At 39.8% G+C, this 12,377-nt stretch overlaps 2 pseudogenes; both read left to right on the top strand.

Annotated features, from left to right (window-relative positions):
* Positions 1-2,959: 2,959 nt before the first annotated feature.
* Positions 2,960-4,912, top strand: LOC112820657 (glutathione reductase, mitochondrial pseudogene; annotated as a pseudogene).
* Positions 4,913-7,559: 2,647 nt separating this feature from the next.
* Positions 7,560-8,605, top strand: LOC112821302 (ribonucleoside-diphosphate reductase subunit M2 pseudogene; annotated as a pseudogene).
* Positions 8,606-12,377: the final 3,772 nt, after the last annotated feature.

Raw genomic sequence — 12,377 nt, 5'->3', positions numbered from 1 at the left:
CCCTTAGACTTCGGCAAGATGTTACCATGTTTTGAACAGCTGGTCAAAACTTGCCCCTCTTACATGTAAGCTAGGGCAAAGACAACTCTTTGAAAAAGCTTGATGTCTTTGGTACAAGCGAAAGAGAACATTTACTCTTCTTCCCACTCACTAAGCTTACTTTGTGGACTCATTCTTCCCCAGTCATAGTTGGGAGTATTAGCTAGGTCTTTAGGCTTTTCTTCCTTCTTTCTTTTCTTTTCTTCCTTTCTCTCTCTCTCTCTTTTTTTTTTTTTTTGGTGAACCATATATGTGCAAAATTAGATTAATTGTAATTTCTAGTTCATGACCTATTATTCATGCATGTGTCTTTTTATTGTATTATATTGCATGCATTTATTTAAATTATTAAGATAATAAGCCTCCACAGTGCAGCCAACACCAAAATTAGAACATCACCAATAATGTACTTCTTCCCCCAACCCATCCCTCTGTCTTGCTTCCCACCCCAGAAGTCAGCGTGGCCCTGAATTTTATGCCTCTTATTCCTTTGCCGCCTTTTTATAGTTCATCACTCAGTGTACTCACAAATATTGAAATATATTATTTCATTTTAGTTTCTTTAACCTTATAAGAAAAGGTAGTATACTATATATGTCATCTTCTGGGACTTACTTATCAGGCACCCATTTACAATGTGGAGCCAAGCTGGAAGGTCATATAGATCTTTTGAGTTATGTAGACTACCATTTGGAGGCAACTTGGTGAAGGTAGATGAGTGAGCAGAGAGCTGTTCTGTGGAGAAAAAAAAGAGGCAGAAGAAAATTAGAGGCAAGGTACCATGTGATAAGGAGGGCAAAGATGAAGGTTTGAGGACTGTCCATTTTATGGAAGGACTAGCTGTATTTCTTGCAATACAACTCTTTGCGTTGTGGCATTCTCATATCCTGAAAATACAATGATGTTTCTCTGCCCCTTTATTTTTGCCGTCTTGAAGGCTTGTTGTTCTGTATAACTGAACTGTGCCTGCTTGTGTGTTGGCTCTTCATACCAGCATTCACAAAAGCCTTATATTAACCAAACATAATGCTTCCATTTTCCCAAGCCCTGTATCAACTAATAATAATAATGTCATCTGTGGCATCTAACCCTTAAGCCTCTACCCTCATTTTTTCCTCTTGAAAGTACGCCCTTTCTTATAGAACAGGAGTCAGGAAACTTTTGTCTGTAAAGGGCCAGACAGTAAAATTTTAATTAAGGCTTTGTGGGCCATTCTGCTGTTGTAGTGTGAAAGCATCCATAGGTAATGTGCAAACAAATGGGACTGGTTGTGTTCCAATAAAACTTTATTCATGGGCACTTGTTTAATTTCATATAATGTATTATGAAACATTATTCTTATTTTCAACCACTTAAACATAAAAAATTATAATTAAAAATTAAACATATTTTAGTTCACTGTTCTTACAAAAGCAAGCAACAGGTGTGATTTGGATCATAGGTCATAGTTTGCCAACCCCTATAATAGAACATGTGTGATTATTGTGGTCAGTTTTTATTTCCTTTTAATTTCAACTTTATAAGTCATCCTTTTGTATCCTTCTTAACATTTTGGAATAATTTTCAGAAATATTTGGAAGGTAGTATAACACTGTGCATAAGAGTATTGCTCAGAGGCAGGCTGCCTGAGTTCAGAAGCTGATTCTGCCATTAATTATCTGTATGATCTAGGGCAAGTTAGTTAACTTTTTTTAAGACTTATTTATTTATTTATTTGAGAGAGAGAGAGAGAGAGAGAGCAAGTGAAGGAGGGGCAGAGGAAGAGGGAGAGAGAGAATCTCAAGCAGACTCCCCACTGAGCTGGCAGCCCGACGCGGGGCTAATCCCCGGACCCTGAGATCATGACCTGAGCTGAAATCGAGAGTTGGCCACTTAACCAACTGAGCCATCTAGGCATGCCCTAGAGCAAGTTAGTTAACTTTATGTATCTTCAGTTTCTTAATCAATAAAATGGGGATAATAACAGTACCATGTTACAGGATCATTGTGGAGTTTAAATGAAATAATCTTTGTAGAGGTCTTGGCATATTGGCCAAGCACCGATAATTATAAATTGCTAGTACTGATATTAAACATTCTACATTGCTTTACCTACCACCTTTTTCTCTAGTATTCCTGTTTCATCACTAATTCTAATGCATCCTTCCCAGAAGCATGTTCCATAGTATATCAATAGGTAGCAAGTTCCAGAAAATGCTTCATCACGAAATCAGATTGGGAAATTCTGGACTAAATAATGTTAAATCACACCCCTTGTCTGTGCTTTTGGTTTTGGGGGAAATATGTTAGAATTTCTTAGAGTTATCTAAATCATGTTTACTTTAATTCAACAAGAAGGGACTATGATATCCAAGTGATCCCAAGCTTATTTGAACATGGTACCCTGAATTGAGTATCTCAGAACATGCTTTGGAAAATGCTGTCTCAGTGGTTAATGGGCAACATTCATCGTTTTAGTAGTGGTGGGCTATTCCTGCTGGTGTACCTCTCCCTAACATTTGACAGTTTCTTGCTCCCTATTTCCTGAAGCTCTCTTCTCCTTTCCTGGGCTCTGTTAGAGCACAGCCTCCTGGCCCTGTAGATACTGATCAGTTTTGCCTCTGTTTGTAAATTTATTTTCCAGCATGCCTTATCTGGCATCTCTGTGTAGTTTGAATTCTCCTTTGAGTAAGGTTGTCATATTAGCAAATCAAAATAGCAGGATGCCCAGTTATATTTGAATTTCAAATAAATAATCCTTTTTTAACATAAGTACAGTCCCGTGCAATATTTGGGACATACTTATCCTAAAAAAAATAAGTTTTTTGTCTGCAATTCAAATTTGACTAAGCATCCGGCAATCCTACCTTTGACCCAGTGTGACATCTCACCAGTGCCCTCATTTCCCTCATTAATCAATAAGGTAGTATGTGGCTCCCGCGCCATGGCATGCAGGGAGGAGCCGCAGCTGCAGCACCCGCCGCCCGCCGCCTGCGTCTCAGCTTCTTACAACTACCTGGTGATCGGGGGCGGCTCGGGCGGGCTGGCCAGCGCGCACAGGGCGGCCGAGCTGGGCGCTAGGGCCGCCGTGGTGGAGAGCCACAAGCTGGGTGGCACATGTGTGAATGTTGGATGTGTACCCAAAAAGGTAATGTGGAACACAGCTGTCCATTCTGAATTCATGCACGATCACATTGATTACAGCTTTCAAAGTTGTGAGAGTAAATTCAATTGGCATGTCATAAAGGAAAAGCGTGATGCCTTTTTGAGCCGCCTGAATACCATCTATCAAAATAATCTAACCAAGTCCCATATAGAAATCATCCATGGCCACGCAGCGTTCACATGTGATCCCAAGCCCACAGTAGAGGTCAATGGGAACAAATACACTGCTCCTCACATCCTGATTGCCACAGGCTCCCGTCCTCAGGAGAGCCAGATCCCCGGTGCCTGCCTAGGAATAACCAGTGATGAATTTTTCCAACTGGAAGAATTGCCTGGCCGCAGTGTCATTGTTGGTGCAGGCAACATTGCTGTAGAGATAGCTGGGATTCTTTCCACTCTGGGCTCAAAGACATCACTAATGATACGGCATGATAAGGTACTTAGAAATTTTGATTCAATTATCAGTTCAAACTGCACTGAAGAGCTGGAGAATTCTGGCATAGAGGGCCTGAAGTACTCACGGGTCAAGGAAGTTAAAAAGACTTCCTCAGGCTTGGAAGTTTGCATGATTACTTCAGTTCCTGGTAGGAAACCCACCTTGACCACGATTCCAGATGTTGACTGCCTGCTATGGGCCGTTGGGCGGGACCCAAACTCCAGTGGCCTGAATTTAAACAAAGTGGGGATTCAAACTGATGACAAAGGTCATATCATCGTAGATGAATTCCAGAATACCAGCGTAAAAGGCATCTATGCAGTTGGGGACGTGTGTGGAAAAGCTCTTCTTACTCCAGTTGCCATAGCTGCTGGCTGAAAACTTGCCCATAGACTTTTTGAATGCAAAGAAGATTCCAAATTAGACTATGACAACATCCCCACGGTCGTCTTCAGCCACCCCCCAACTGGGACAGTGGGACTCACGGAAGATGAGGCCATTTATAAATATGGAAAAGAAAATGTGAAGACCTATTCAACCACCTTTACCCCGATGTATCACGCGGTTACCAAAAGGAAAACAAAATGTGTGATGAAAATGGTTTGTGCCACCGCCAAGGAAAAGGTGGTTGGGATCCATATGCAAGAAACCGGTGTGATGAAATGCTGCAGGGTTTTGCTGTTGCAGTTAAAATGGGAGCAACAAAAGCTGACTTTGACAACACGGTTGCTATTCACCTTACCTCTTCAGAAGAACCGGTCACACTTCGTTGAAAACCCAGAGACTTGTATGGTGGGCAGCTGGACCAGGAGACCCAAAAAGAACCAAATTACCACGTTTACTTACCACCGTTCCCATTTTATGTATTTCTTTATTGTAATCAGGAAATTCTGATAGTGGAAATTTTTCAGTGTGTAGTAGGACTTATTTATGTAATTAGAAAGTTGTTTTGTCATCCAGGGTTAATTTTCATTTGATTGCACCTCACAATATTTTAAAGTTTTGTTTTTTTTAATTTTTTATTGACAGCTCTGTGCTAGCTGGTTTTTTGTTTTGTTCTGTTTTGTTTTTGTTTGAGCCTCCTCCCAGCTAAAAAACTATATGAAGTACGGTTAATTAAGGTGTTTGAATGAGTATCGCTTGCTGATTTTTATAGATGAAAATGACAGCAGGTCTGCATATTGCAAAGCTGCTTCAGTGATGTGACCTTTCTCCAAAAGCGTGTGACATGAGAGACCACCTTCCCTACTTTATTTCTTTTGCTTTAAATGATTAAAAATCGTGTTCCTTTTATGAGATGAAAAAAAAAATAAGGTAGTATGTGATATGTGTTCATTTCATAGAGGTATAAGAGTCTTGATTTTACTTTTAAAAATACAGGTAGTTCATTTGGGAAGTAAGAAAATAGGGAAGTGAGACAGGAAAGGGAAGTCAGCTCATAAGTGTACATTATAAAGTTAGTTAATACTGTGAGTAACTGGAGTTTTTGCTCGCTGGATGACTCCTAATCAGTATGGTACACATTCCTCAGAGTTATCTCAGCCATGGGTAGGAGAGGTGTAGTATTTATCCACCAACTCCTGTACTTAACACTCTGTCCCAGACCTTTCTCCTGATTGTAAACCATGTATCTGTGACTGATGGCTGCTTTAAGAGAATGGTTCATTCCCAGCATGTCCACCTTATCATGGGTTTGGCCAGTAGGCACTGATGTTGTAAAGACAAAAAACATAGACAGGCTACCACAACTTCAGCTGCATTGGCCAAATGTATACATTCCTCAAGATAATCACAAATACCTCCTTCTCTATGACACCTTTGTAGTTCCCAAGGTTGTTAATAGTCCTCGACTTTGCAACCTCTTTATCCTTCATAATGACTTCTTTAATAGAAGGTTTGACTTATTTTTCTCAACATGTGTATCCTCTGAATACATTATATACTTCTGGAGGGTAGATAATAAATCTTATTGGAATTTCTGGCCCTAACTCCTGGTAGATGATCTAGAAACCTATTGAATGAATGAGTGGGTAAATGAGTGAATAAATGAATGGGTGAGTGAGTGAATATATAGCAATTTGAGTGAGGAGGACAACTGGAGAAGGTTTCAGCAAAGAGTTACGTCTAAGCAGGACGATATTTATCCTTTACTGAAGGATAACAAGGAGTCTACCAAGATAGAGAAGTCACTTCAAGTAAGGAAATCATTGTAAGCAAATGAATGAAGATGATTTATATTCAGGAAGATGTTGTTTGCTCTTTTCAATAGCAACCATTTAACTTTCCCATATATGTTGGGTGCTTTTCCACTCTTACACCTAAAGCATTTTAAAAGTCCAACCGCAAAGGTCTTTAAAAAGAATGACAATTACCACAGCTTCTCCCGGAGTAAATATAACCCCAAAGCATCAGTAAATGTTCCATCTGAAGCTATTCAGCATTGACCAAAGAGGTCATAATTGCATCGTTGTATCTCCTATGCAATTAAAAATTTCACACCATCTTCAAGATTGGTGTATATACAAACTAGATAATTAAAGTCATTCTTTTTTGAGTCCTTTACCAGGAAATCCTCAAAAAATTCTTCCTTTTATTCTGATATACTATCAGAGTTCCCAACATATAAAATATCTTGTTTTGTAAACCTGATAATGAAAGCTTGAGTGCCTGCCTCTGTCACTCATTCCTGGGACTCACCAGTTTTTATTTTAAAAGCTGGAAGATGAGAAATTTAAAAAGCTGTACAAGTTGGCCAAATAAGAAGTATGGGAACCTGTAATTGAATAAGCACGACTAAGGTGACTAATAAGGTAACTGAAAACAAATACTTGGGCATAAATCAAGAAATGTTAATGGAGGATTTAAGATTTATGAAACATCTCTTACTATGTAGAATAAAGGAAAGCCAATGCCTGCTCTATGAAGCAATGGGGAATGTGGAAGACATTCTGGGCTTTACCAAGAAGCATACCAGTTCCTTTGATAATCAGAATTGACCATTGGGACATGACAGGAAGCCAAGACTGTGTGGCTGAATCTTAGGGACAAAAACAAAATTTTAAAAAATGGTCTTTGATGGGTTAATCACCAGTTTAATAAATTTAATATAAGAATGAAAGCAAACCCAGCCTTGATTGGAAGGAGCATTCATGTCTAATGGAGAGCCATTGTGTGTTTGTGTACGAGCATTCATGTGTTTGCTGATTGTGATCAAGTTCTGATGAGGAACCATGTTATGAATCTGGTAGATTCATTTATTTTGTAAATGGTCTTCAGCCAGTCCAGGTGGTCCAGCCCACATCTCCAAGAGATTGCAATGAAAGTGTTCATGGTGAAATTATTTTAAGGCCTTGGCAAGATCCCTTTTATTGGGTTCAAAGAGATATAAGATACCCAATCTGTTTTCTCCCCTTGTTCTCTGTCAACTTCAATTTGCTTATCTATAAGATGGAAATTCCAATAGATTATAATACCTTAAATGACTATTCTAAATCAATCCCTCTATGAAAATTACTTACAGCAATGTAATAAGGAACTAGGGGGAGAAATTGAGAATTCCCTATTATAGAGCACCTGCACTAGTCATGAAGTGGTGTAGTGTTATTTGAAGGTGGACTTAGATTAGTTGTAAACCTCAGAGCAACCACCAAAATAGTTTTTAAAAGAAGTATGACCGATATGCTAAGAGAGAAGATAAAACAGAATCATGTAAAATGCTCAATTAAAAACAGAGAAGACAACTAGGACCTGTGCGCCGCCTCCACTGCCGTAGCCCCTCGCCGCCGCCGCGTTCTCGGTCCGCGTCCCGCTCGCCACCATCGTGGACCCCCAGCAGCAGCAGCGGCTTCAGCTCTCGCCCCTCAAGGGGCTCAGCCTGGCGGACAAGGAGAGCACGCCCCCGAGGCTCGGCGGGACCCGCGTGCTGGCGGCAACACCGCCGGGAGGATCTCCCCGGAGCCCGCCGAGCCGAAAACTAAGGTGCTTGGCCGCCGCGTGGAGGACGAGCCACTACTGAGAGAAAACCCTCGTCACTCTGTCATCTTCCCCATCGAGTACCGTGATATTTGGCAGATGTATAAGAAAGCTGAGGCTTCCTTTTGGACAGCTGAAAAGGTGGCTCTTTCCAAGGACGTTCAGCCCCGGGAATCCCTGAAGCCTGAGGAGAGAGACTTTATATCCCACGTTCTGGCTTTCTTTGCAGCGAGCGATGGCATCGTAAATGAAAACTTGGTGGAGCGGTTTAGCCAAGAAGTTCAGATTACGGAAGCCCGCTGTTTCTGTGGCTTCCAATTTGCCGTGGAAAACATCCTTTCTGAGATGTACAGTCTCCTCGCTGACACTTATATTAAAGATTCCAAAGAAAGGGAATTTCTCTTCAACGCCATCGAGACAATGCCTTGTGTAAAGAAGAAGGCAGATTGGGCCTTGCGTTGGACTGGGCCTACGGGGAACGGGTTGTGGCTTTTGCTGCTGTGGAAGGAATCCTCTTCCCTGGTTCTTTTGCGTCGATATTCTGGCTCAAGAAACGCGGCCTGATGCCTGGCCTCGCCTTTTCCAATGAACTTATTAGCAGAGATGAGGGTTTACACTGTGACTTTGCCTGCCTGATGTTCAAACACCTGGTCCACAAACCTTCCGAGCAGAGAGTGAAGGAAATAATTATTAATGCCGTTCGGATAGAGCAGGAGTTCCTCACGGAGGCCTTGCCTGTGAAGCTCATTGGGATGAATTGCACATTAATGAAGCAGTATATTGAGTTCGTGGCAGACCGACTTATGCTGGAGCTAGGTTTTGGCAAGGTTTTCAGAGTAGAAAATCCATTTGACTTTATGGAGAATATTTCACTGGAAGGGAAGACTAACTTCTTTGAGAAGAGAGTAGGCAAGTATCAGAGGATGGGAGTGATGTCAAGTCCAACAGAGAATTCTTTTACCTTGGATGCTGACTTCTAAGAGAAATGAAGATGTGCTAATAAGAGCACATCTTGCTGATTTTTTTTCCTCTTTCTCATCCAAAAAAAAAAAAAAGAAAGAAAAACAGCTACTTGAAGTGTATCAAACCAGCTACACCATGAATTATCCATAACGTTCATTAATAGTATTGTTAAAACTGTGTAGCTACCTCAAAAGCAAGCCTGTTGATTAGTGATGCTAGTTGTCTCACCTAGAAAGAAGCATAGACAAAAGCTACTCGGATTCTTAGGAAAGACCTTGGCCGTGTTTGGCTTTTGCAGGCAGGCTGGCTGTCCGTGAGTTCACCGTGGCTCTTAGTGGCAGTCAGGGCTCAACATGTGTGGACCCTGGAGTGAGTCAGATCCAGCAGGATTAATCAGTCAGTTACTCAGAGGTCCTTGGGAGGGCTCAGCCTCGGTGCTTCAAAGCAGATTTTAAAGTTTACTTACTGATTTGTATATAAAACGGGCACTTTACATACAAATAAACAGAGTTTGTACTGTTGAAATAAAGGCGTGATTTAACCTAATTTTTAGGTTTCTAGCCCACATGCAAAGCCTTCTATTGACCACTAATGGGAGCTGGTCTGGAATTGACTACGTGGCCAAAGTCTGTCAAACCTGTGCAGATCAAGCACGTTAATTTCTATTCTTTATTTTCTAGAATGAATGGATGTGCTCTTTGATCGACTTCAAAGTCAGCCCTGCACATACCTAGGTATTAGCTAGTTGGTGCCACAAAGAAGACAGGTTGTGGTTTTTATTTTGGAGGCCAGGTCGAGTGTTGTGGAATGAGAGCAAGGGGAAAGGAGCTTCTGACTTAAATCATTGGCGCTTGAAATGTGATGCAGACTGTCTTCTGGCCACCTGGGGGCGTGAGAGGGGCAGGATCCTCTTATTTTCCCCAACTTCAAGCTCTTAACGAAGATCTTTAGATCCTTCCTTAGCTATAGGATCTGAGATAATATTGTAAATTGATTTCCAATCATCCTTGCACAAAATGCCCCACTGAGGATCTTGCTCCAATTAAGTGGCACAACCAGGACTGAAGTTGGCTCCCCGAAAAGCTGAGCATGTATTCCGATTTGGTTGAATTTGTAAGTAGGTACTGTTGCCCTCTTTCATTTATATTTACTACATGTTTTTTAAATTAGAACTATTTTTTTTTACTGTGTATGTCTTTTTATGTCTGTGGTTCATAGTTTGAAATAATTGCCCAGTTAGTGCAGTTCATGATTGAAGCAGCTAGAATTCAGTGCAGTTACTTCCAGCATCAACCTCAGTCTGCGCATTTACCTTATTGGATTCCTGACCTTCAGGAGAAAACTTGAGTTGCATGAGCTATATTAACACGTGCTCTATTCACATCGTAATTTTAGATTGATAGTATATGATAATATACTTAATAGGGCTAGTTTGAATCGACCTGCCTTAGTTTCCCCCTGCCTTCTCCTTTCCCCTCCCCCCCCAAAAAACCAGCCCAGCCATGATGTTAGGTGGAAGGTGGTAGATGATACGCACTGATCCTTTGGCTGCATTTGTTAACCTGTTGTATTGTGTTGGCTGATCACTGGCCTGTTCTATTGTCAGTTTTTTCATTTATTGTATAAATTGTCAAATAGTCAATTTAACAATTTCTGTAACAGGGGCTTTCTATCTTTTTAAATTATTGTTACCTAAAGTAAATCCAGATTATGTGGTTCTTACATTTGTGCAACACAAAAGTGAATAAACGATTTTGCCTCGCGAAAAATAAATAAATAAATAAATAAATAAAAACAGAGAAGACAGCCAAAGTGGTAGAAACAAAGAAAAAAATGAAACATTTAAGAAACAGTTATAAGCATGCTAAATATTAATGCAACGGCACCAATAATCATTTTAAATATGAACAAGCTAAGTACACCGAATAAAAGAAGGAATTGTCCACAGAGTAGATAAAAAATGATCCGGTCACTTCAGGTAGATAAACCTTCTTATTTCAAATGAGTGAATTGAAATGGAATATCAACTTTAATAGATTTGTATTTTCATTTTAAAAATACAATTTAAGTAGAGACATTATTTTCACAAACTTGAAGTGTATTTATTTTATTCATAACATGTGGAACTAACAGAAGTGGAATCATTTAAGGCATACAGAATAGAATGTGCCAAGACGGGGTTAAAGGTGAGCTCGGCTTGTCGGAAAATGCAGCCGTTCAAAGGATTAAGCTTTTGGGTTGGTGTGGTGAGAGGGAGAGCTGAAGAACCAAGCAAAGATCACAGATATCACAGGGCCTCATCTTGTGAAAGACCAGCTCGCCTTCCTGCCAAGATCAGTAGGAAGCCATTGCCAAATTAGAAGGAGGATTCAGGAGTTGAACAGATATGCATTTTAACACATTCTGTGCATCTCTTCAATAGGATGGATGAAAAGGGCAACAGAAGTGAGGACATTCACAGGGAGACTCCCTTGGGACAAGACATGATAGTGGCTGGGACCAGGGTGGAGTTACCAAGTGATCCAGCCCCCTGATTCATATGATGGGAGATGAATCAAGACCAATAGAGCATGAATGACCCTAGGTGTGTAGGAGTCCCATTTACGGGTTAAGGAGCAGTTTGAGACAATGTTAAGGAGTATAAGCAATAGATAAGAAAGAATGAGAGCAAGAACAGGAAAGATATTTTATAATTCTTAAAGGTAGAAATAATATCACAAGTTCTACTTATTTTATTTTTTTTAAGATTTTTATTTATTTATTAGAGAGAGAGAGCAGGAGCAGGGGGAGGGGCAGAGGGAGAAGCAGACTCCCTGCTGAGCAGGGAGCCTGATGCAGGACTCGATCTCAGGACCCTGGGATCATGGTCTGAGCTGAAGGCAGACACTTAATCGATGGAGCCATCCAGGTGCCCCTGAGTTCTATTTTAAAAAATACAAAGCATATATGTAAATTGCCTTAAGTTCATTAAAGTAATACAGAAGTTCTATATAGTTATATAGCTGGAAAACTAAATAGATGATAAACTTAGGCATATTTAGAGCAGAGTCTCAAAATAGCAGATGCACCTCATGTGCACTGGAAAAAAAGCAATTTTAATAACCTTAAGTCTTCATGCATATATGGGAATGTTGGTTTATTTATAAATTAGTTTTAAAAAGTGACATTTTTCTATTAAAATTACAATATAAAAAGTCAGTAAACCCTTTATCACAGGTAAAATGGTAACTGATCATTTACATATCTTTCATCCCACTTCACTTTACAAAAATATGTACTGTCAAGTTTTAAGCACGACATGCAGCTTTAACAACCCACATGGATTCTAATCAGGCCTGTTATGGAATAACAGCCACAGAGTATTTAATATCTAGAAATTCTAGTATCCTAAGATTAGAGAGAATTGATTTAATTGAATTTCATGGAAATGGTTGTATTAATCACTGAAAATAGAAAATATTTTAAATCATGTCCCAAATATGTGGAACATGGGCACCTTTAAAAAAAATTTAAATTAATGAATAAAATTAAACCAAACAAGAGAGATTGTCCTTATGTTCAAATCTATTTCAAAAGACAAAAATAAGGCAGATGAGAAGATACTGGCAGTTCTGTCTCATTGACTGACGATAGTTAATTAAAAACTTAACCCACTTATTCTGAATTACATAAGATGCCTAAAGGAAAGTGACACAGGACAGACAGAAATTATGTTATCACTGCAAAAGTAACTGGGATTAATTAAAATGTGATTAATCTGCCAGAGTTTATCTTACAATATTTTAAAATTATCATTAGCCCTCATATTCTAGAATAGACGCAG

Source organism: Callorhinus ursinus, unplaced genomic scaffold, assembly GCF_003265705.2.
Source record: "Callorhinus ursinus isolate GAN/ISIS: 27379988/994484 unplaced genomic scaffold, GSC_fseal_2.0 scaffold10, whole genome shotgun sequence".
In the NCBI taxonomy this organism is placed as follows: domain Eukaryota; kingdom Metazoa; phylum Chordata; class Mammalia; order Carnivora; family Otariidae; genus Callorhinus; species Callorhinus ursinus.
The sequence above is the reverse complement of the archived record's forward strand: the minus strand, read 5'-3'. Positions and strand labels throughout refer to the sequence as shown.